The following is a 22,841-nucleotide window of genomic DNA, read 5'->3' as shown; positions in this document are numbered from 1 at the left end:
CTTTTTTTTATTCAGCGTACAGTGATTTCAACGGTATCTGTTTTTTCGTATTCAGCAAACACTTATTTCAGCGATGTCTCTTTTTTTCGTATTCAGTCAACAATAATTTGAACGACTTTTTCTGTATTGAACGTAGAGCGATTTCACCGCCTTTTTTGTATTCAGCGTACAGGGATTTCAACGACATCTCTTTTTTTCTTATACAGCCTACAGCGATTTCAGCGAGTTCTCTTTTTTGTTCTTCAGATTACACCGATTTCAACAATTTTCCTTTTTTCATATTGAACTTACAGCGATTTCAGCGATTTCAGCGATTTCACTTTTTTCGTTTTCAGCGTACAGCGATGTCAACGATTTCCCTTTTTTTCGTATCCAATATACAGCGAAGTCTACGATTTCTCTTCTTATAGAATTCAGCGAACATCGATTGTAACGATTTTTTTTCGTATTCAGCGCACAATTGCCTCAACGATTTTCTTTCGTATTCAACTTACAGCGATTTCAACGTTTTCTCTTCTTTCTTATTCATCTTACAGTGATTTCAACTATTTCTCTTTTTTCGTATTCAACGTCAAGCGGTTTCAACGATTTCTTCCTTTTTCGTATTCAGCGTACAACGATTTCAACGGTATTTTTTCGTATTTAGCGTACAGCGTTTTCAACGATTTTTTTTCGTATTCAGCGTACAGCTGTTTCCAATATTCTTTTCGTATTCAGCGTACAGCTATTTCAACAATTTTTTTCGGATTCTGTGTACAGCTATTTCAGCGATTTTTTCTTTTTTTCGTATTCAGCATACAGCGACTTCAATGATCTCTTTTTTCGTATTCAGCGTACAGCGATTTCAACGATTTCTCTTTTTTCTTATTCAGCGTACAATGATTTCAACGATTTCTCTTTTTCCGTATTGAGCGTACACTTATTTCAGCGAATTATCTTTTTTTCGTATTCAGCCAACAATAATTTCAACGACTTTTTTCTGTATTGAACGTAGAGCGATTTCAACGATTTTTTTTCTATTCAGCTTACAGCGATTTCAACGATTTCTCTTTTTTCTTATTCAGCCTACAGCGATTTCAGCGAGTTCTCTTTTTTCTTCTTCAGAGTATAGCGATTTCAACGATTTTTCTTTTTTCGTATTGAACGTACAGCGATTTCAGCGATTTCCCTTTTTTCGTTTTCAGCGTACAGCGATGTCAACGATTTCTCTCTTTTTTTCGTATTCAATATACAGCGATTTCAACGATTTCTCTTTTTTTCGAATTCAGCGAACATAGATTGTAATGATTTTTTTTCGTATTCAGCGTACAGTTGCCTCAACGATTTTCTTTCGTTTTCAACGTATAGCGACTTCAACGGTTTCTCATCTTTCGTATTCAATGTATAGCGATTTCAACGATTTCTCTTTTTTTCGAATTCAACGTACAGCGATTTCAACTATTTCTCTTTTTTGCGTATTCAGCATACAGCGATTTCATCGATATTTTTTTCGTATTCAACTTACAGTTATTTTCACGATCTTCTTTCGTATTCTGCGTACAGCCGTTTCAAGGATTTTTTTCGTATTCAACCTACACCGATATCAACCATTTTTTTCGTATTCAGCGTAGAGCGATTTCAACGATTTTTTTTCGTATTTGGCGTACAGCGATTTCAAAGTTTTTTTCGTATTCAGCTTAGAGCGATTTCAACGATTTCCCTTTTGTCTTATTTAGCGTACAGCGATTTCAACGATTTCTTTTTTTTTTGGTAATCAGCGTACACTTATTTAAGCGATTTCTCTTTTTTCGTATTCAGCGAACACTAATTCAACGACCTTTTTCTTTATTGAGCGTAGAGCGATTTCAACGTTTTTTTTTTTTTGTATTCAGCGTACAGCGATTTCGACGATTTCTCTTTTTTTTCTTATTCAGCATACAGCGATTTCAACGAGTTCTCTTTTTTCTTGTTCAGAGTACAGCGATTTCAACGACTTCTCTTTTTTCGTATTGAACGTATTGGGATTTCTGCGATTTCTCTTTTTTCGTTTTCAGCGTAAAGCGATTTCAACGATTTCTCTTTTTTCGTATTCAATGTACAGCGGTTTCAACGATTCCTCTTTTTTCGAATTATCAAACAGCGATTTCAACGATTATTTTCCTATTCAGCGTACAGTTGTTTCAACGATTTTCTTTCGTATTTAACGTACAGCGATTTCAAAGTTTTCTCTTCTTTCGTATTCATTGTACAGCGATTTCAACGATTTCCCTTTTTATCGAAATCAATGTACAAGGGATTTCATCTATTTCTCTTTTTTGAATATCCTGCGTACAGCGATTTCATCGATATTTTTTTCGTATTCAAGTTACAGATATTTCAAAGTTTATTGTGTCGTATTCAGCGTACAGCGATTTCAATGATTTCGTTTCGTATTCAACCTACAGCGATTTCAATGATTTCTCTTTTTCTCTTATTCAGCGTACAGCAATTTCTACGATTTCTCTTTTTTTCGTATTCAGCGTAATGCGATTTGAACGATTTTTTTTTTCGTATTCAGCGTACAGCTGTTTCAACGATTTCTGTTTTTCGCATTCAGCGTAAAGCGATTTCACGATTTGTCTTTTTTTCGTATTCAGCGTATAGCGATTTCATCGATTTTTTTCGTATTCAGCATAGAGCGATTTCAACTATTTTTTTTTGTATTCAGCGTATAGCGATTTCAAGGATTTTTTTGTCTTATTCAGCTTACAGCGATTTCAGCGATTTCTCTTGTCATATTCAGCGTACAGTAATTTCAACGATTTCTCCTTTTTTTTCGTATTCAGCGAACAACTAATTCAACTACTTTTGTTTTTGTTTTGAGCGTACAGCGATTTCAACGTTTTTTCGTATTCAGCGTACAGCGAGTTCAACTATTTCCCTTTTTTTTCTTGGTAAAGAGTACAGCAATTTCAACGATTTCTCTTTTTTCTTATTGAACGTACAGCGAATTCAGCGATTTCTCTTTTTTTTTGTTTTCAGAGCACAGCGATTCCAACGATTTCTCTTTCATCGTGTTCACCGTGCAGCTATTTCAACGATTTTTCTGTATTCAGCGTACAGCGTTTTTACGTTTTTTTCGTATTCAGCTTACAGTGATTTCAACGATTTTTTGTCGTATTCATCGTAAAGCGATTTCAATTATTTTTTTCGTGTGCACTGCGATTTCTATCATTTTTTATATGTACAGTACAGCGACTTTTACCATTTTTTTCGTGTTCTGCGTTCAGCGATTTCATCAATTTCTTTTTTTTTATGGAGCATACAACGACTTCAACGATTTTTGTTTCTTGTTCACCGTACAGCGATTTCTACTATTTTTTCGCATTCAGCGTTCAGCGGTTCTAACGATTTTTTTTCGCATTAATCGTTCAATATTTCACCTATTTCTTTCGTATTCTAAGCACTGTTATTTCTATGATTTTTTTTTGTTTTCTGCGTCCAGCGATTTGTACGATTTTCTTTATGTCTACCGTACAGCCATTTCTACGATATTTTTATGTCCACTTTTCAGCGATTTCTATTATTTTTTTCGTATTCAGAGTACAATCGTTTCAACGATATTCTTTCGCATTCAACGTACAGCGATTTCAATGATTTCTCTTTTTTTCTATTCAATGTACAGCGTTTTCAAATATTTCTCTTTTTTCGTATTCAAAGTAGAGCGATTTCAATGATATTTTTTGGTATTCAGCGTACAGATATTTCACCTATTCCCTTTCGTATTCAGTGTGCGGCGACTTAAGGATTTTTTTTCGTATTCAACCTACAGCGATTTCAACGACATTTTTTCGTATTCAGCGTACAGCGATTTCAACGATTTCTTTTCGTATTCAGCGTACAACTGTTTCACCGATTTATCTTTTTTCGAATTCAGCGTAAAGCGATTTCAACAATTGCTCTTTTTTTCGTGTTCAACGTACAGCGATTGCAACGATTTCTCTTTTTTTTCGTATTCAGCGTACAGCGATTTCACGATTTCTGTTTTTTTATTCAACGTACAGCTATTTCAACCATAATTTTTTTCTTATTCAGCTTACAGCGATTTCAACGATTTCTCATTTTATCGCATTCAACGTGCAGCAATTTCAACGATTTCTCTTTTCTTCGTATTTAACCTACAGCTATTTGATCCATATTCTTTTGTATTCTGGTTACAGCGAATTCAACGATTTCCCTTTTATTCGCATGCTACAAACAAATATTTCAACCATTTTTTCCTATTCTGCGTACAGTGATTTCAACAATTTCTCTTTTTTTCGTATTCAGCGTATTGCGTTTTCAATGACATTTTCGTATCCAGCGTACAGCGGTTTCAACTATTTTTTTCGTATTCCGAGTACAGCGATTTCAACGTTTTCTCTTTTTTTCGTATTCAGCGTATTGCGTTTTCAATGATATTTTCGTATTCAGCGTAGAGCGATTTCAATGATTTTTTTTCGTATTTGGCGTACAGCGATTTCAGAGAGTTTACGTACTCAGCTTAGAGCGATTTCAACGATTTCTCTTTTTTCTTCATCAGCGTACAGCGATTTCAACGATTTCTCTTTTTCAGTGTTCAGCGTACACTTATTTAAGCGATTTCTGTTTTTTCGTATTCAGCGAACAATAATTTCAATGACTTTTTTCTTTATTGAGCGTACAGCGATTTCAAAGATATTTTTTCGTATTCTGCGTAGAGTGATTCCAACGATATTTTTTGTATTCAGCGTACAGCTTTTTCAACGATTTTCTTTCATACTCAACGTATGGTTATTTCAACGATCTCTCTTTTTATCTTATTCAGCGTACAGCAATTTCAACGATTTTTCTTTTTTCTTATTCATCGTACAGAGATTTCAACGATTTCAATTTCTTCGTATTCAGCGTACCGCGATTTCAACGGTATCTCTTTTTTCGTATTCAGAGTACAGCGATTTCAACTATTCTATTTTTCGTATTCTGCGTACAGCGATTTCAACGATTTCTCTTTTTTGTGTTCAATGTATATGGATATAAAAAATTTCTCTTTTTTCCTATTCAGCGTAAACCGATTTCAACGATTTCTCCTTTGTTCCTATTCAACGTACAGCGATTTCAAGGATTTCTCTTTTTTCGTATTCAACGTAAAACGTTTTCAATGATTTCTCGTTTTTCATGTTCACCACACAGCGATTTCAACGTTTTCTCTCTTTTTCGTATTCAGCGTACAGCGATTTCACAATTTCTCTTTTTTTTTTCATATTCTTGCGAATAGCGATTTCAACGATATTTTTTTTCTTATTCAGCTTACAGCTATTTCAACGATTTTCTTTCGTATTCACCGTACAGCGATTAGAACTTTTTTTTCGAAATCAGCCTACAGCGATTTCAACCATTTCTCTTTTTTTCTTATTCAGCGTACAACGATTTCTCTCCTTTTCCTATTCAATATACAGCGATTTCAACGATTTCTCTTTTATTCGTATTCAACGTACAGTGATTTTAACGATTTCTCTTTTTTCTTGTTCAGCGCACAGGACTTGAAGGGTTTCTCTTTTTTTCGTATTCAGCGTACAGCGATTTCAACGTTTTCTCTTTTTTCGTATTCTGCGTATAGCGATTTCAATTATTTCTCTTTTTTCCATATTCAAAATTCAACCATATCTCCCTTTTTCAACGTATAGCGATTTCAACGTTTTCCTTTTTTCGTATTTAACGTACAGCGAATTCAACGATCTCTCTTCTTTCGTATTCAGCGTACAGCGGGTTCAACGATTTTTTCTTATTCAGCGTACAGCGATTTCAAAGATTTTTGTCGTATTCAGCGTACAGCTATTTCAGCGATTTTTTTTCAGATTCAGAATATAGCCATTTAAGCGTTTTCGTATTCAAAGTGAAGCGATTAAAATTATTTCCCTATTTTTCGTATTCAGCTAACAGCGATTTTAACGATATTTTTTTCGTTTTCAGCGCACAGTTATTCAACGATTTTCTTTCGTATTCAACGTACACTAATTTCAACTATTTTTTTTTTCGTATTCGGAATACAGCGATTTCTCTTTTTTTTCGTATTCAGCGTGCAGCGAGTTCAACGCTATTTTTTCGTAATCAGCATACCGAAATTTCAACGATATTTTATTCGTATTCAGCGTACAGCGAATTCAATGATTTCTCTTTCTTTGTATTCAACGTACAGCAAATTCAACGATTTTTTTTTGTATTTGGCCTACAGGAATTTCAACGTTTTCATTTTATTCGTATTCAGTGTACAGCTATTTCAACGATTTCTATTTTTCGTATCCAGCGTACAGCGATTTCAACAATTTGTCAATTTTTCTTATTCGGTGTACAGCGATTTCATCGATTTCTCTATTTTTCGTATTCTAAGTACAGCGATTAAAATGATTACTTATTTTTTTTCGTATTCAGCTTACAGCGATTTCGACGATATTTATTTCGTATTCAGCGTACAGTTATTTCAACGATTTTCTTTCTTATTCAGCGTACAGTATTTCAACGATTACTTTTCGTATTCGTCTTACAGCGATTTCAACGATTTCTCTTTGTTCGTATTCTGCGTACAACGATTTCAACGATTGCCCTTTTTTCGTATTCAGCGTATAGCGATTTCTACGAATTCTCTTTTCTTAATCAGCGTACAGCGATTTCCTCGACCTCTTTTTTTTCTTATTCAGTGTACAACGATTTCAACTAATTCTCTTATTTTCTTACTCAGTGTACAGCGATTTCAACGGTTCGTCTTTTTTTCTTATTCGGTGTAAAACGTTTTCATCCCGTTCTTTTTTTTCGTATTCTAAGTACAGCGATTTTAACGATTTATCTTTTTTCGTTTTCAGCGCACAGGACTTCAAGGGTTTCTCTGTTTTTCGTATTCAGCGTACAGCGATTTCAACGTTTTCTCTTTTTTTTCGTATTCAACGTACAGTGATTTCAACGATATCTCTTTTTTCCTATTTGGTGTACAGCAATTTCATCGATTTCTCTTTTTTCCTATTCAACGTACAGGACTTGAACGGATTCTCTTTTTTTTTCGTATTCTGCGTATTTCATTTTTAACAATTTCTCTTTTTTTCTTATTCAGCGTATTGCTATTTCAACGATTTCTATTTTTTTTATTCAGCGTACAGCGATTTCAACGACTTTTTTTTCGTATTCAGCGTACAGCGGTTTCAAAGTTTTTTTTGTATTCAGCGTACAGAGATTTCAAATATTTTTCCTCGTAGCGTACAACTGTTTCAAGGATTTTCTTTCATATTCAACACATAGCCATTTCAACTATTTCTCCTTTTCGTATTCAAAGTACAGTGATTAAACCGATTTCTCTCTTTTTCGTATTCAGTTTACAGCGATTTCAACGATACATTTTCGTTTTCAGCTTACAGCTATTTCAACGATTAACTTTCGTATTGAGCGTACAGCGATTTCAACGATTTTTTTTTGTATTCGGCCTACGGCGATTTCAACGATTTCTCTTATTTCGTATTCAGCGTGCAGCGATTTCAACGATTATTTTTCTTATTCAGCTTACTGAAATTTCAACGATAATTTATTCTTATTCACCGTAGAGCGATTTCAACGATTTCCCTTTTTTCTTATTCAGTGTACAGCGATTTCAACATTTCTTTTCGTATTTGGCCTACAGCGATTTCAACGATTTCTCATATTTTCGTATTCAGCGTACGGCTATTTCAATGATTTCAATTTTTGTATTGATCGTACAGCGATTTTAACCCTATTTCATGTTTTCGTATTCTGCGTACAGCGATTTAAACGATTTCTTTTTTTTTTCATATTCCTCGTAAAGAGATTTCAACGATTTCTCTTTTTTTCAAATCAAAGTACAGCGATTAAAACGATTTCTCTTTTTTTCTTTTTCAGCTTAGAGCGATTTCAACGATATTTTTTCGTATTCAGATACAGCTATTTCAACTATTTTCTTTGGTTTTCGGCGTACAGCGATTTCAATGATTTTTTTCGTATTCGGCCTACAGCGATTTCAACTATTTCTCTTTTTTCGTATTCAGATTACAGCGATTTCAACGTTTTCTCTTTTTTCGTATTCAGCGTGCGGCTAATTCAACGCTTTTTTTCGTATTCAGCGTACAGAAATTTCAAATATATTTTATTCGTATTCAGCGCGCAGTGATTTCAACGACTTTTCTTTCTTTGTATTCAGCGAACAGCGATTTCAACGATTTTTTTTCGTATTTGGCCTACAGCGATTTCAACGTCTTCACTTTTATTCATATTCAGTGTACAGCAACTTCAACGATTTCTATTTTTCGTATTCAGCGTACAGCGATTTCAACGATTCGTCTTTTTTTCTTATTCGGTGTAAAACGATTTCATCCCGTTCTTTTTTTTCGTATTCTAAGTACAGCGATTTTAACGATTTATCTTCTTACGTGTTCAGCGCACAGCGATTTCGAAAATTTCTCTTTTTTTCGAATTCAGCTTGTAGTGATTTCAAACAGTTTATTATTTTTCGTACTCAGTGTTCAGCGATCTCTACGATTTCTGTTTTATTCGTATTCAACGTACAGTGATTTTAACTATATCTCTTTTTTTGGTATTCGGTGTACAGCGATTTCAAAGATTTCTCTTTTTTCGTATTAAACGTACAGTGATTTCAACGGTTTCTCTTTTTTCGTATTCTTGGTACAGCGATATAAACGATATCTCTTTTTTCTTATTCAGAGTAAAGCGATTTCAACGATTTCTCTTTTTTTCTAATTCAAAGTACAGTGATTTAAACGATTTCTCTTTTTTCGTTTTCATCTTACAGCGTTTTCAACGATATATTTTTCGTATTCAGAGTTAAGCTATTTCAAATATTTTCTTTCGTATTGAGCGTACACCGATTTCAACGATATTTTTGCCGTATTCTTTCTACAGCGATTTCAACGTTTTCTCTTTTTTTTGGTATTCAGCGTACAGCGATTTAAATAATTTTGTTTCGTATTCTGCGTACAAAGATTTCAACGATTTCTTTTCGCATTCAGCGTACAGCGATTTCAACGATTTCTCTTTTTTCCGTTTTCAGCGTACAGCTATGTCAACAATTTCTCTTTTTCCGTGTTCAGCGTATAACGATTTAACGATCTCTCTTCTTTCGTATTCAGCTTACAACGATTTCAACGATTTCTCTTTTTTTATTCAGCGTATAGCGATTTTAACGATTTCTTTTTTTACGTATTCAACGTACAGCGATTTTAAAGATTTCTCTTTTTTTCGTATTCAGCTTACATCGATTTCAACGAAATTTTTAAGTGATCAGCGTAAAGGTATTTCGAAGATAAACTTTCGTATTCAGCGTACAGCTATTTCAACGACTTTCTTTCGTTTCCTGCGTGTTCTTTCACCGATTTCTCTGTTTTTCGTCTTCAACGTACAGCGAATTCAACGATTTCTCCTTTTCCATATTCAGCGTACAGAGATTTCAACGATTTCTCTATTTTCGTATTCAGCGTAGAGTGATTTCAACGATTTCTCTTCTTTTCGTATTCAGCGTACAAAGATTTATCTCTTTTTCCTATTCAACGTACAGCGATTTCAACGATTTTTCTTTTTTCGTATTACGCATACAGCGATTTCAACGATATTTTTTTCGTATTTAGCGTACAGCTATTTCAACGATTTTCTTTCGTATTCAGCGTACAGCTTTTTGAACGTTTTTTTTTCGAATTCTACTTACAGCGATTTCAACGATTTCTCTTTCTTCCGTATTCACCGTACGATTCCAACGATTTCTGTCTTTTTATTATTCAACGTACAGGGATTTCATCGGTTTCTCTTTTTTTCATAAACTAAGTACAACTATTTTAACTATTTCTCTTTTTACGCGTTGAGAGCCCAGCGATTTCAAAGATATCTCTTTTTCGTGTTCATCGTACAGCGATTTCAAAGATTTCTCTTTTTTCGTATTCAGCGTTCAGCGATTTCAGCATTTTCTCATTTTTTCGTATTCAACGTACAGTGATTTGAACGATATCTCTTTTTTTCGTATATGATGTACAGCGATTTCAACGATTTCTCTTTTTCCTACTCAATGTACAGGACTTGAACGGTTTCTCTTTTTTTCGTATTCAGCGTATTGCGATTTCAACGATTTCTCTTTTTTTCTTATTCAGCGTAATGCGATTTCAAGGATTTCTCTTTTTTCTTATTCAGCGTACAGCGATTTCAACGATTTTCCTTTTTTCGTATTCAGCGTGCAGCGGGTTCAACGATTTCTTTATTATTCAGCGTACAGCGATTTCGACGATTTCTCTTTTATTCTTATTCAATGTACAATGATTTTAACGATTTCTCTTTTTTTGTGTTCAGCGCTCAGGACTTGAAGGGTTTCTCAGTTTTTCGTATTCAGCGTACAGCGATTTCATCGTGTTCTCTTTTTTCGTATTCAGCGTATAGCGATTTCAATGATTTTTTTTCTTATTCAAACTACAGCGATTTCAACGATTTCTCTTTTTTTCTTATTCATCGTACAGCGATTTGTTTCAACGATTTTCTTTCGTATTCAACGTAAAGCGACTTCAACGGTTTCTCATCTTTCGTATTCATTGTATAGCGATTTCAACTATTTCTCTTTTTTCGAATTCAACGTACAGCGATTTCAAATATTTCTCTTTTTTGCGTATTCAGCGTACAGCGATTTAATCGATATTTTTTCGTATTCAGCTTAAAGATATTTCAGCGATCTCCTTTCGTATTCAGCGTACAGCCATTTCAAGGATTTTCTTCGTATTCAACCTACAGCATTTGCAACAATTTTTTTCGTATTCAGCATAATGCAAATTCAACGATTTTTTTTCGTATACAGGGTACAGATGTTTCAACGATTTTTCTCTTTTCGTATTCAGCGTAAAGCGTTATCAACGATTTCTCTTTTTTTTTTCGTATTCAGCGTATAGCGATTTCAAAAATTATTTTCGTATTCAACATGGAGCGATTTCAAGGATTTTTTTTTTGGATTCAGCGTACAGCGACTTCAAAGTTTTTTGTCGTATTCAGCTCACAGCGATTTCAACGATTTCTCTTTTTTTCTTATTCAGCGTACAGCGATATCAACGAGTTCTCTTTTTTCGTACTCAGCCTACAGTTATTTCAACGATTTCTCCTTGTTTCGTATTCAGCGAACAACTAATTCAACTACTTTTTGTATTGAGCACAGAGCGATTTGAACGATTTCTTTTTCGTATACAGCGTACAGCGATTTGAACGATTTCTCTTTTTTCTTGTTGAGAGTGCAACAATTTCAACGATTTCTCTTTTTTCGTATTGATCGTACAGCGATTTCAGCGATTTCTCTTTTTTCGTTTTCAGTGTACAGCGATTTTAACGATTTCTTTTTTTTTCGTGTTCAGCGTGCAGCGATTTCTACAATTTTTTTCGTATTCAGCGTACAATCATTTCAACGTTTCCTTTCGCATTCAACGTACAGCGATTTCAACGATTTCTCTTTTTGTATTCAACGTACAGGGTTTTCAAATACTTCTCTTTTTTGTATTCAGCGTACAGATACTTCACCTATTCCCTTTCGTATTCAGTGTACGGCGACTTAAGGATTTTTTTTCGTATTCAACCTACAGCGATTTCAACGGCTTTTTTCCGTATTCAGAGTACAGCAATTTCAACGATTTCTTTTTGTATTCAGCATACAACTGTTTCAACGATTTCTCATTTTTCGAATTCAGCGTAAAGCGATTTCAACGATTTCTCTATTTTTTCGTATTCAACGTACAACGATTTCAACTATTTCTCTTTTTTTTCTTATTCAGCGTACAGCGAATACAACGATTTCCCTTTTATTCGTATGCTACGTACAAATATTTCAACCATTTTTTTCGTATTCAGCGTACAACGATTTCAACGATTTCTCTTTTTTCGTGTTCAACGCATAGCGATTTCAACGATTTCTCTTTTTTCGTATTCAGCGTACAGCGATATCAACGATTTCTCTTTACTTCGTATTCAACGTAGTGATTTAAACGATTTCTCTTTTTTTTCGTATTTTTCAGAGTATAGCGATTTCAACTATTTCTCTTTTTTGTATTGAACGTACAGCGATTTCGGCGTTTTCTCTTATTTAGTTTTAACCGTACAGCGATTTCAACGATTTCTCTTTTTTCGTAATCAACTTAGAGCGAGTTCAACGATTTCTCTTTTTTTCGAATTCATCGTATAGCGATATCAACGAATTTTTATCGTATTCAGCGTACAGCTGTTTCAGCGTTTTTTTTTCGTATTCAGCGTACAGAGATTTTAACGATTATTTGTCGTATTCAGCATACAGCGATTTCAACTATTGATTATCTTATTCAGCGCACTGTGATATCTATGAAATTTTTTTGGTTTTCTGCGTACAGCGATTTCTATCATTATTTGTCTACCATAAAGCGACCTTCACAAATTTTTTTCTTATTTTGCTTTCAGCGATTTCAATGGCATCTTTTTTCTCGTATTCAGCGTACTGCGATTTCTACGATTACTCTTTTTTCCGTATTCTGCTTACCGTTATTTCAACTATTTTTTCGTACTCAGTGTACAGCTATTTCAACGATTTCTCCTTTTTTCATATTCAGCGTACAGCGATTTCAATTAATTCTCTTTTTTTTCGTATTCAGCTTACAGCGATTTCAACGATTCCCCTTTCTTTCGTATTCAACGTACAGCTATTTCAAACACAATTTTTTTATTCAGGGTAGGCCTACAGCGATTTCAACGATTACTTTTTTTCTGTATTCAACGTACAGCGATTAAACGAATTCTCTTTTTTTTCGTATTGAGCGTACACCGTTTTCAACGATTTCTCGTCTTTTCCAACTCAGAGTACAGCGACTTCAACAATTTTTTTCGTATTCAGGGCAAAGCGATTTCAACGACATTTTTTCGTATTCTGCGTACAGCGATTCCAACGATTTTTTTGTATTCAGCGTACAGCTCTTTCAACGATTTTCTTTCATATTCAGCGTACAGTTATTTCAACGATTTCTCTCCTTTTCCTATTCAATGTACAGCGATTTCACCAATTTATCTTTTTTTCATATTCTACGTACAGCGATTTTAACGATTTATATTCTTCCGTGTTTGCGCACAGTGATTTCAAAGATTTCTGTTTTTTTCGTATTCAGCGTACAGCGATTTCAACCAGTTTATATTTTTTCTTATTCAGAGTTCAGCGATTTCAACGATTTTCTTTTTTATTCTTATTCAACGTACAGTGATTTTAACGTTTTCCCTTTTTTTGGAGTTCAGCGCACAGGACTTGAAGGGTTTCTCTTTTCTTCGTATTCAGCGTGCAGCGATTTCTACGTTTTCTCTTTTTTTCGTATTCAGCGTATAGCGATTTCAATGATTTATCTTTTTCGTATTCAACGTACAACGATTTCTCTCTTTTTCCTATTCAATGTACAGCGATTTCAACTTTTCCCCTTTTTTCGTATTCAACGAATAGCGATTTCAACGATTTCTCTTTTTTCGTATTCAGAGTACAGCGGTTTCAACGATTTTTTTTCTTATTCAGCGTACAGCAATTTCAAAGATTTTTGTCGTATTCAGCGTACAGCTATTTCAACGATTTTTTTTCAGATTCAGAATATAGTCATTTCAACGTTTTCTCTTTTTTTCGTGTTCATAGTACAGCGATTAAAACGATTTCTCTTTTTCTCGTATTCAGCTTACAGCGATTTTAACGATATTTGTTTCGTTTTCAGCGTACAATTATTTCAACGATTTTCTTTCGTATTCAGCGTACAGCGATTTCAACGGGTTTGTTTTCGTAATCGGCCTACAGCGATTTCAACGATTTCTCTTTTTTTTCGTATTCAGCGTACAGAAATTTCAACGATATTTTATTCGTATTCAGCGTACAACGAGTTCAGCGATTTCTCTTTCTTTGTATTCAGCATACAGCGATTTCAACGATTTTTTTTCGTATTTGGCCTACAGCGATTTCAACGTTTTCACTTTTATTCGTATTCAGTTCACAGCTATTTCAACGATTTCTATTTTTCGTATTCAGCGTACAGCGATTTCAACGATTTGTCAATTTTTCTTATTCAGTGTACAGCGATTTCATCGATTTTTTCATTTTTCCCATTCTAAGTACAGCGATTAAAATGATTACTTCTTTTTTTCGTATTCAGCTTACAGCGATTTCAACTATTTCCATTTTCTTCTTATTCTGCGTTCAGCGATTTTAGCAATTTCTAATTTTTTCGTATTCAACGTACAGTGATTTCAACTATATCTCTTTTTTCGTATTTGGTGTACAGCAATTTCAACGATTTCTCTTTTTTCCTATTCAACGTACAGGACTTGAACGGTTTCTCTTTTTTCGTATTCAGCGTACTGCAATTTCAATGATTTCTCTTTTTTCTTTTTCAGCGTATTGCGATTTCAACGGTTTCTTTTTTTTCTTATTCAGCTTACACGGGTCTCAACGATTCTTCTTATTTTGGTATTCATCGTACAGCGGTTTCAGAGATTTCTTTTATATTCAGTGTACAGAGATTTCAAAATTTTTCTCGTATTCAGCGTACAGCTATTTCAAGGATTTTCTTTCATATTCAACATATAGCCATTTCAACGATTTTCCTTTTTTCGTATTCAAAGTACAGCGATTAAACCGATTTCTCTCTTTTTCGTATTCAGTTTAGAGCGATTTCAACGATACTTTTTCGTATTCAGCGTACAGCTATTTCAACGATTATCTTTCGTATTGAGCGTATAGCGATTTCAAATTTTTTTCGTATTCGGCTACGGCGATTTCAACGATTTCTCTTTCTTTCTCGTATTCTGCGTGCAGCGATTTCAATAATTTTTTTTCGTATTTGGCCTACAGCGATATCAACGATTTCTCATTTTTTCGTATTCAGAGTACAGCTATTTCAACTCTATCTCTTTTTTTCGTATTCTGCGTACAGCGATTCAAACGAATTCTCTTTTCTTCATATTCACCGTAAAGCGATTTGAACGATTTCTCTTTTTTCAATTCAATGTACAGCAATTAAAACGATTTCTCTTTTTTTCGTTTTCAGCTCTACAGCGATTTCAACGATATTTTTTTCGTATTCAGAGTACAGCTATTTCAACGATATTCTTTCGTATTCAGCGTATAGCTATTTCAACGTTCTTTTTCTTATTCGGCCTACAGCGATTTCATAGATTTCTCTTTTTTCGTATTCAGCGTGCAGCGAATTCAACGCTTTTTTTCGTATTCAGCGTACAGAAATTTCAACGATATTTTATTCGTATTCAGCTTACAGCGATTTCAACGATTTCTCTTTCTTTGTGTTCAGCGTACAGCGATTTCAACGAATTTTTTCGTATTTGGCCTACAACGATTTCAACGTTTTCAAATTTATTCGTATTCAGCGTACAGCGATTTCAAAGATTTGTCTTTTTTTCTTATTTGGTGTACAATGATATCATCGATTTCTCTTTTTTTCGTATTCTAAGTACAGCGATTTTAACGCATTATCTTCTTACGCGTTCAGCGCACAGCGATTTCAATGATTTCTCTTTTTTTCGTATTCAGCGTGCACTGATTTCAAACAGTTAATTATTTTTCGTATTCAGCGTTCAGCGATTTCAACGATTTCTCTTTTTTTGTATTCAGTGTACAGCGATTTCTGCGATTCTTCTTGTCTTCGTATTCAGCGTAAAGCGATTTCAACGAATTCTCTTCTTTTCTTATTCAGCGTACAGCGATTTCAGCGATTTCTGTTTTTTTTTCATATCCCACGTACAGCGATTTCAACGCTTTTCTTTTTTCGTATTATGCGTACAGCGAGTTCAACGATATTTTTTTCGTATTTAGCGTACAGTTATTTCAACGATATTTTTTTGTAATCGGCCTACAGCGATTTCTACGATTTCTCTTTTTTTCGTATTCAGCATGCAGCGAATTCAATGTTTTTTTTGTATTCAGCATACAGAAATTTCAACGATATTTGATTCGTATTCAGCATAGAACGACTTCAACGATTTCCCTTTCTTTGTATTCATCGTACAGCTATTTCAATGTTTTCACTTTTATTCGTATTCAGTTTACAGCTATTTCAACGATTTCTATTTTTCGTATTCAGCGTAGAGCGATTTCAACGATTTGTCAATTTTTCTTATTCGTTATACAGCGATTTCATCGATTTCTCAGTTTTCCTATTCTAAGTACAGCGATTAAAATGATTACTTCTTTTTTTCTTATTCAGCTTACAGCGATTTCGACGATATTTATTTCGTATTCAGCGTACATTTATTTCAACGATTTTCTTTCGTATTCAGCGTACAGCGATTTCAACGATTTATCTTTTTTCGTATTCTGCGTACAACGATTTCAACGATTGCTCTTTTTTCGTATTCAGCGTAAAGCGATTTCAACGAATTATCTTTTCTTATTCAGCGTACAGCGATTTCAACGACTTCATTTTTTCTTATTCAGCGTACAACGATTTCGACTAATTCTCTTATTTTCTTATTCAGCGTACAGCGATTTCAAAGATTTCTCCTTTTTTCGTATTCATTCTACAGCAATTTCAACGATTTCTCTTTTTTTTGTATTACGCGTACAGCGATTTCAACGATATTTTTTTCGTATTTAGCGTACAGCTATTTCACCGATTTTCTTTCTTATTCAGCGTACAGCATTTTGAACGTTTTTTTTTTCGAATTCAGCCCACAGCGATTTCAACGATTTCTCTTTCTTCCGTATTCAGAGTACAACGATTCCAACGATTTCTCTCTTTTTCCTAGTCAACGTACAGCGATTTCGACGGTTTCTCTTTTTTTCATATTCTACTTACAGCGATTTTAACGATTTCTCTTTTTACGTGTTGAGAGCGCAGCGATTTCAAAGATTTCTCTTATTTCGTATTCAGCGTACAGCGATTTCAACTATTTCCCTTTTTTCGTATTCTGCGTTCAGCGATTTCAGCAATTTGTCATTTTTTCGTATTCAACGTACAGTGATTTCAACTATATCTCTTTTTTCGTATTTGGTGTACAGCAATTTCAACGATTTCTCTTTTTTCCTATTCAATGTACAGGACTTGAACGGTTTCTGTTTTTTCGTATTCAGCGATTTCAACGGTTACTTTTTTTTCTTATTCAATATACAGCGATTAAACCGATTTATGTCTTTTTCGTATTCGGCTTACAGCGATTTCAACGTTACTTTTTTCGTATTAAGCTTACAGCTATTTCAATGATTATTGTTCGTATTGAGCGTACAGCGATTTCAACTACTTTTTTTTCGTATTCGGCCTACGGCGATTTCAACGATTTCTCTTTTTTCGTATTCATCGTGTAGCGATTTCAACGATTCTTTTTTCTTATTCAGCTTACAGAAATTTAAACGATATTTTATTCCTATTCACCGTACAGCCAATTCAGAGATTTCCCTTTTTTCTTATTCAGCGTACAGCGATTTCAACGATTTTTTTCTTATTTGGCCTACAGCGATTTCTACGATTTATAATTTTTTTCGTATTCAGCGTACATCTATTTCAACGATTTCTATTTCTCGTATTCATCATACAGTGATTTCAAAGCTATCTCTTTTTTTTCGTATTCTGCGCATAGCGATTTGAACAATTTCTCTTTTTTTCGTTTTCAGCATAAAGCGATTTCAACGACTTCCCTTTTTTTAATGCAAAGTACAGCGATTAAAACTTTTTCTCTTTTTTCCGTTTTCAGCTTACAGCGACTTCAACGATATTTTTTTCGTATTCAGAGTACATCTACTTCAACGATTTTCTTCCGTATTCAGCGTACAGCAATTTCAACGATTTTTTTGCCGTATTCGTCCTTCAGCGATTTCAACGATTTCCCTTTCTTTCTTATTCAGCGTACAGCGATTTCAATGAGTTTGTTTCGTATTCAGCGTACGGAGATTTCAACGATTTTTTTCGCATTCAGCGTACAGCGATTTCAACGATTTCCCTTTTTTTCCGCATTCAGCCTACAGGGATTTCAAAGTTTTCTCCTTTTTTCGTATTCAGCGTGCAGTGATTTCTAACAGTTTATTATTTTTCTTATTCAGTGTTCAGCGATTTCAACGATTTCTGTTTTATTCGTATTCAACGTACAGTGATTTCAACTATTTCTCTTTTTTCGTATTCGGTATACAGCGATTTTAAAGATTTCTATTTTTTCGTATTCAACGTATAGCGATTTCAACGGTTTCTCTTTTTTTCTTATTCTGTGTACAGCGATTTAAACGATGTCTCTTTAATCGTATTGAACGTAAAGCGATTTCAACAATTCCTCTTTTTTCGAATTCAGAGTACACTGATTAAAACGATTTCTCTTTTTTTCGTTTTCAGCTTACAGCGTTTTCAACGATATATTTTTCGTATTTTGAGTACAGCTATTTAAACTATTTTCTTCCGTATTCAGCGTACAGCGATTTCAACGATTTTTGTGCCGTATTCGTCCTACAGTGATTTCAACAATTTCTCTTTTTTTTGGTATTCAGCGTACAGCGATTTCAATAATTTTTTTGGTTCGTATTCAGCGTACAGAGATTTCAACGATTTCTTTTCGCATTCAGCGTACAGTTATTTCAACGATTTCTTTTTTTTCTTATTCAGCTTACAGTGATTTCAACGATTTCTCTTTTTTGTTATTTAGCGTATAGCGATTTTAACGATTTCTCTTTTCTACGTATTTAACGTACAGCGATTTCAACTATTTCTCTTTTTTGTTATTTAGCGTATAGCGATTTTAACGATTTCTCTTTTCTACGTATTTAACGTACAGCGATTTCAACTATTCCTCTTCTTTTCGTATTCAGCTTACAGCGATTTCAACGATATTTTTACGTGTTCAGCGTACAGGTATTTCTAAGATATATTTTCGTATTCAGCGTACAGCTATTTCAACGATTTTCTTTCATTTTCTGCGTGTTCTTTCACCGATTCCTCTTTTTTTCGTATTCAGCCTACAGCGATTTCAACGATTTTTCTTTTTTTCTTATTCAGCGTACAGCGGTTTCAACGATTTTTTCGTTTTCAGCGTACAGAGATTTCAAATTTTTTTCTCGTATTCACCTTACAGCTATTTCAAAGATTTTCTTTCATATTCAACATATAGCCATATCAACGATTTCTCTTCTTTCGTATTCAAAGTACAGCGATTAAACCGATTGCTCTCTTTTTCGTATTCTGTTTACAGCGATTTCAACGACACTTTTTTCGTATTCAGCCTACAGCTATTTCAACGATTACCTTTCGTGTTGAGCGTACAACGATTTCAACGATTTTTTTTTCGTATTCGGCCTACAGCGATTTCAACTATTTCTCTTTCTATTCGTATTCAATTTGCAGCGATTTAAACGATTCTTTTTTCGTTTTCAGCTTACAGAAATTTCAATGATATTTCATTCTTATTCAGCGTACAGCGAATTCAACTATTTCCTTTTTCTCTTATTCAGCGTACGGCGATTTAAACGATTTTTTTTCTTATTTGGCCTACAGCGATTTCAACGATTTCTCATTTTTTTCGGATTCAGAGTACAGCTATTTCAACGATTTCTATTTTCGTATTCGTCGTAAAGCGATTTCAACGCTATCTCTTTTCTTCGTATTCTGCGTACAGCGATTTATTCGATTTCTGTTATTTTCGTATTCAGCGTAAACCGATTTCAACGATTTCTCTTTTTTTTGTTTTCAGAGTACAGCGATTTCAATGATTTCTCTTATATCGTGTGCAGCGTGCAGCGATTTGAACGATTTTTCCGTATTCAGCGTACAGCTTTTTCAACGTTTTTTTTCGTATTCAGCGTACAGAGTTTTCTACTATTTTTTTCGCTTTGAGAGTTCAGCGGTTCAAACGATATTTTTCGCATTAATCGTTCAGCGATTTCAAATATTTTTTTTCGTATTCAACGCGCTGTGATTGCTATGATTTTTTTTGTTCTCTGCGTCCAGCGATTTGTACGATTTTTTTTATGTCCACCTTTCAGCGATTTCTACGATATTTTTATGTCCACCTTTCAGCGATTTCTACTATTTTTTTCGTATTCAGCGTACAATTGTTCCAACGATTTTCTTTCGTATTCAACGTACAGCGATTACAACGATTTCTCTTTTTTCGTATTCAACGTACAGCGATTTCAAATATTTATCTTTTTTTCGTATTCAGAGTAGAGCGATTTCAACGATATTTTTTTCATATTCAGCGTACAGATAAATGAACTATTCCCTTTCGTATTCAGCGTAAAACCATTTCAAGGATTTTCTTCGTATTCAACCTATAGCGATTTCAACGACTTTTTTTCGTATTCAGCGACAAGCAATTTCAACGATTTTTTTTTCGTATTCAGCGTGCAACTGTTTGAACGATTTCTCTTTTTTCGTAATCAGCGTACAGCAATTTCAAAGTTTTCTCTTTTTTTCTTATTCAACGTATAGCGATTTCAACGATTTCTCTTTTTTCCGTATTCAGCGTACAGCGATTTTAACGAATTCTCCTTTTTACTTATTCAACGTACAGCGATTTCAATGATTTCTCTTTTTTTCGTTTTCAGCTTACAGCGATTTCAATTATTTTTTTGGTATTCAGCTTATATATCTATTTCAACGAATTCTCTTTTTTCGTATTGAACGTACAGCAATTTCAGCGATTTCTCTTTTTTCGTATTCAACATACAGCTATTTCAACCATAATTTTTTGTATTCAACGTAAAGCGATTTCAACGATTTCTCTTTTGTTCGTATTCAATGTAGAGCGACGATGTCAACGCTTTCTCGTTTTTCGTGTTCACCGTACAGCTATTTCAATGAATTCTCTTTTGTTTTTGGTATTCAACGTTGAGCGATTTCAACGATTTCTCTTTTTTTCGCATTCAGCGTACAGCGATATCAACGTTTTCTCTTTTTTCGTGTTCAGCGTACAGCTATTTTAACGATTTCTCTTTTTCTCGTATTCAACGTAGAGCGATTTCAAAGATTTCTCTTTTTTTATTATTATTCTGCGCACAGCGATTTCTACGAATTTATTTTCGTATTCAGTGTCCAGATATTTCAACGATTATCTTTCGTATTCAGAGTAGAGCGATTTGAACGATTTCTTTTCGCATTCAGGGTAAAACTATTTCAACAATTTTTTTTTCGTATTCATCGTACAGCTATTTCAACGATTCATTCTCCTATTCAGCGTACAGTTGCTTCAACGATTTTTTTCGTATTCAGCGTACAGCGATTTGAACGATTTTTTTCGTATCCAGCTTTAAGCTATTTCAACGATTTTTTTATTATCTACAGCTATTTCAACGATTTTCTTACATATTAAACGTACAGCTATTTTAACGATTTCTGTTTTTTTCGTATTCATCATACAGCCATTTCAACGAATTCTCTTTCATTCATATTCAGCTACAGGGATTTCAACGATTTCTGTTTTTTTCTTAATCAGCGTACAGCGATTTCAAATTTTTCTCTTTTTTCGTATTCAGCGCAGAGCGATTTCAACGATTTCTATTTTTCGTACTAAGTGTACAACGATTTCACTTTTTCCTTTTTTTCGTATTCTGTGTACAGCGATTTCAACAATTTTTTCTCGTATTCAGCATACAGCGATTTCAAGGATTTCTGTTTTTTTTCGAATTCAGCGTACAGCGATTTCAACGATTTTTTTGGCATTCAACGTACAGCGATTTTAACGATTTAATTCGTATTCAGCGTAGAGCCGATTTCAACGATTTCTCTTTTCTCCGTATTCAGCTTACAGCGATTACATCGAATTTTTTTTCGTATTCAGCGTAGAGCGATTTCAACGATTTTCTTCCGTATTCAGCGTACACCGTTTTCAACTATTTTTCTTCGTATTCAGCGAACAGCAAATTCAACGATTTGGTTCGTATTCAGCATACAGATATGTCAAAGATTTTCTTTCACTTTCAGCGTGCAGCCACTTCAACGATTTCTCTTTTTTTTCCTATTCAGCCGTCAGCGATTTCAACGTTTTCTCATTTTTTCATATTCAGCGTACAGCGATTTAAACGATTTCTCTTTTTTCGTATTCAGCGTACAGCGATTTCAGTAATTTCTCTTTACTTCGTATTCAACTGTTTTCATTCATTCATTTATTTTATTCCATAGATCTTACATGAGCAATGAAGCTTTAAGATGTGGAACATGTCAACATTTTACAATATTACAATTACAATTTTTACAAATTTTTATAGTTTTACAATTTAGTAATTTTCTACAATTTTTACAATTTTGTACAATTTTTTACATTTTTTTACATTTTGGCGAGAAGTAGTGAGATGAGATGAGGTAGTGATTTCAACGATTTCTCTTTTTTTCGTATTCAGCGAACATCTAATTCAACTACTTTTTTCTTGTATTGAGCGTAGAGCGATTTCAACGATTTCTTTTCGTATTCAGCGTACAGCGATTTCAACGATTTCTCTTTTTTCCCTATTCAGCCTACAGCGATTTCAACAATTTCTCTTTTTTCTGCTTCAGAGTACAGCGTTTTCAAAGTTTTCTCTTTTTTGTATTGAACATACAGCGATTTCAGCGTTTTCTCTTATTTCGTTTTAACCGTACAGCGATTTCAACGATTTCTCTTTTTTCGTATTCAACGTACAGTGATTTCAACGATTTCTCGTTTTTTCCAATTCATCGTACAGCGATATCAACGATTTTTTTCGTATTCAGCGTACAGCTGTTTCAACGTTTTTTGTCCTATTCAGCGTACAGCGAATTCAACTATTGTTTATCGTATTCCTATTTACCGTGCAGCGATTTCAATGAATTCTCTTTTTTTCGTATTCAACGCACAGCTATTTCAAACACTACTTTTTTTGTATTCAACGTAGGCCTACAGCG

The sequence above is a fragment of the Periplaneta americana genome, chromosome 15 (assembly GCF_040183065.1).
Source record: "Periplaneta americana isolate PAMFEO1 chromosome 15, P.americana_PAMFEO1_priV1, whole genome shotgun sequence".
Taxonomy (NCBI): Eukaryota; Metazoa; Arthropoda; class Insecta; order Blattodea; family Blattidae; genus Periplaneta; species Periplaneta americana.
Note: the sequence above shows the minus strand (reverse complement) of the source record.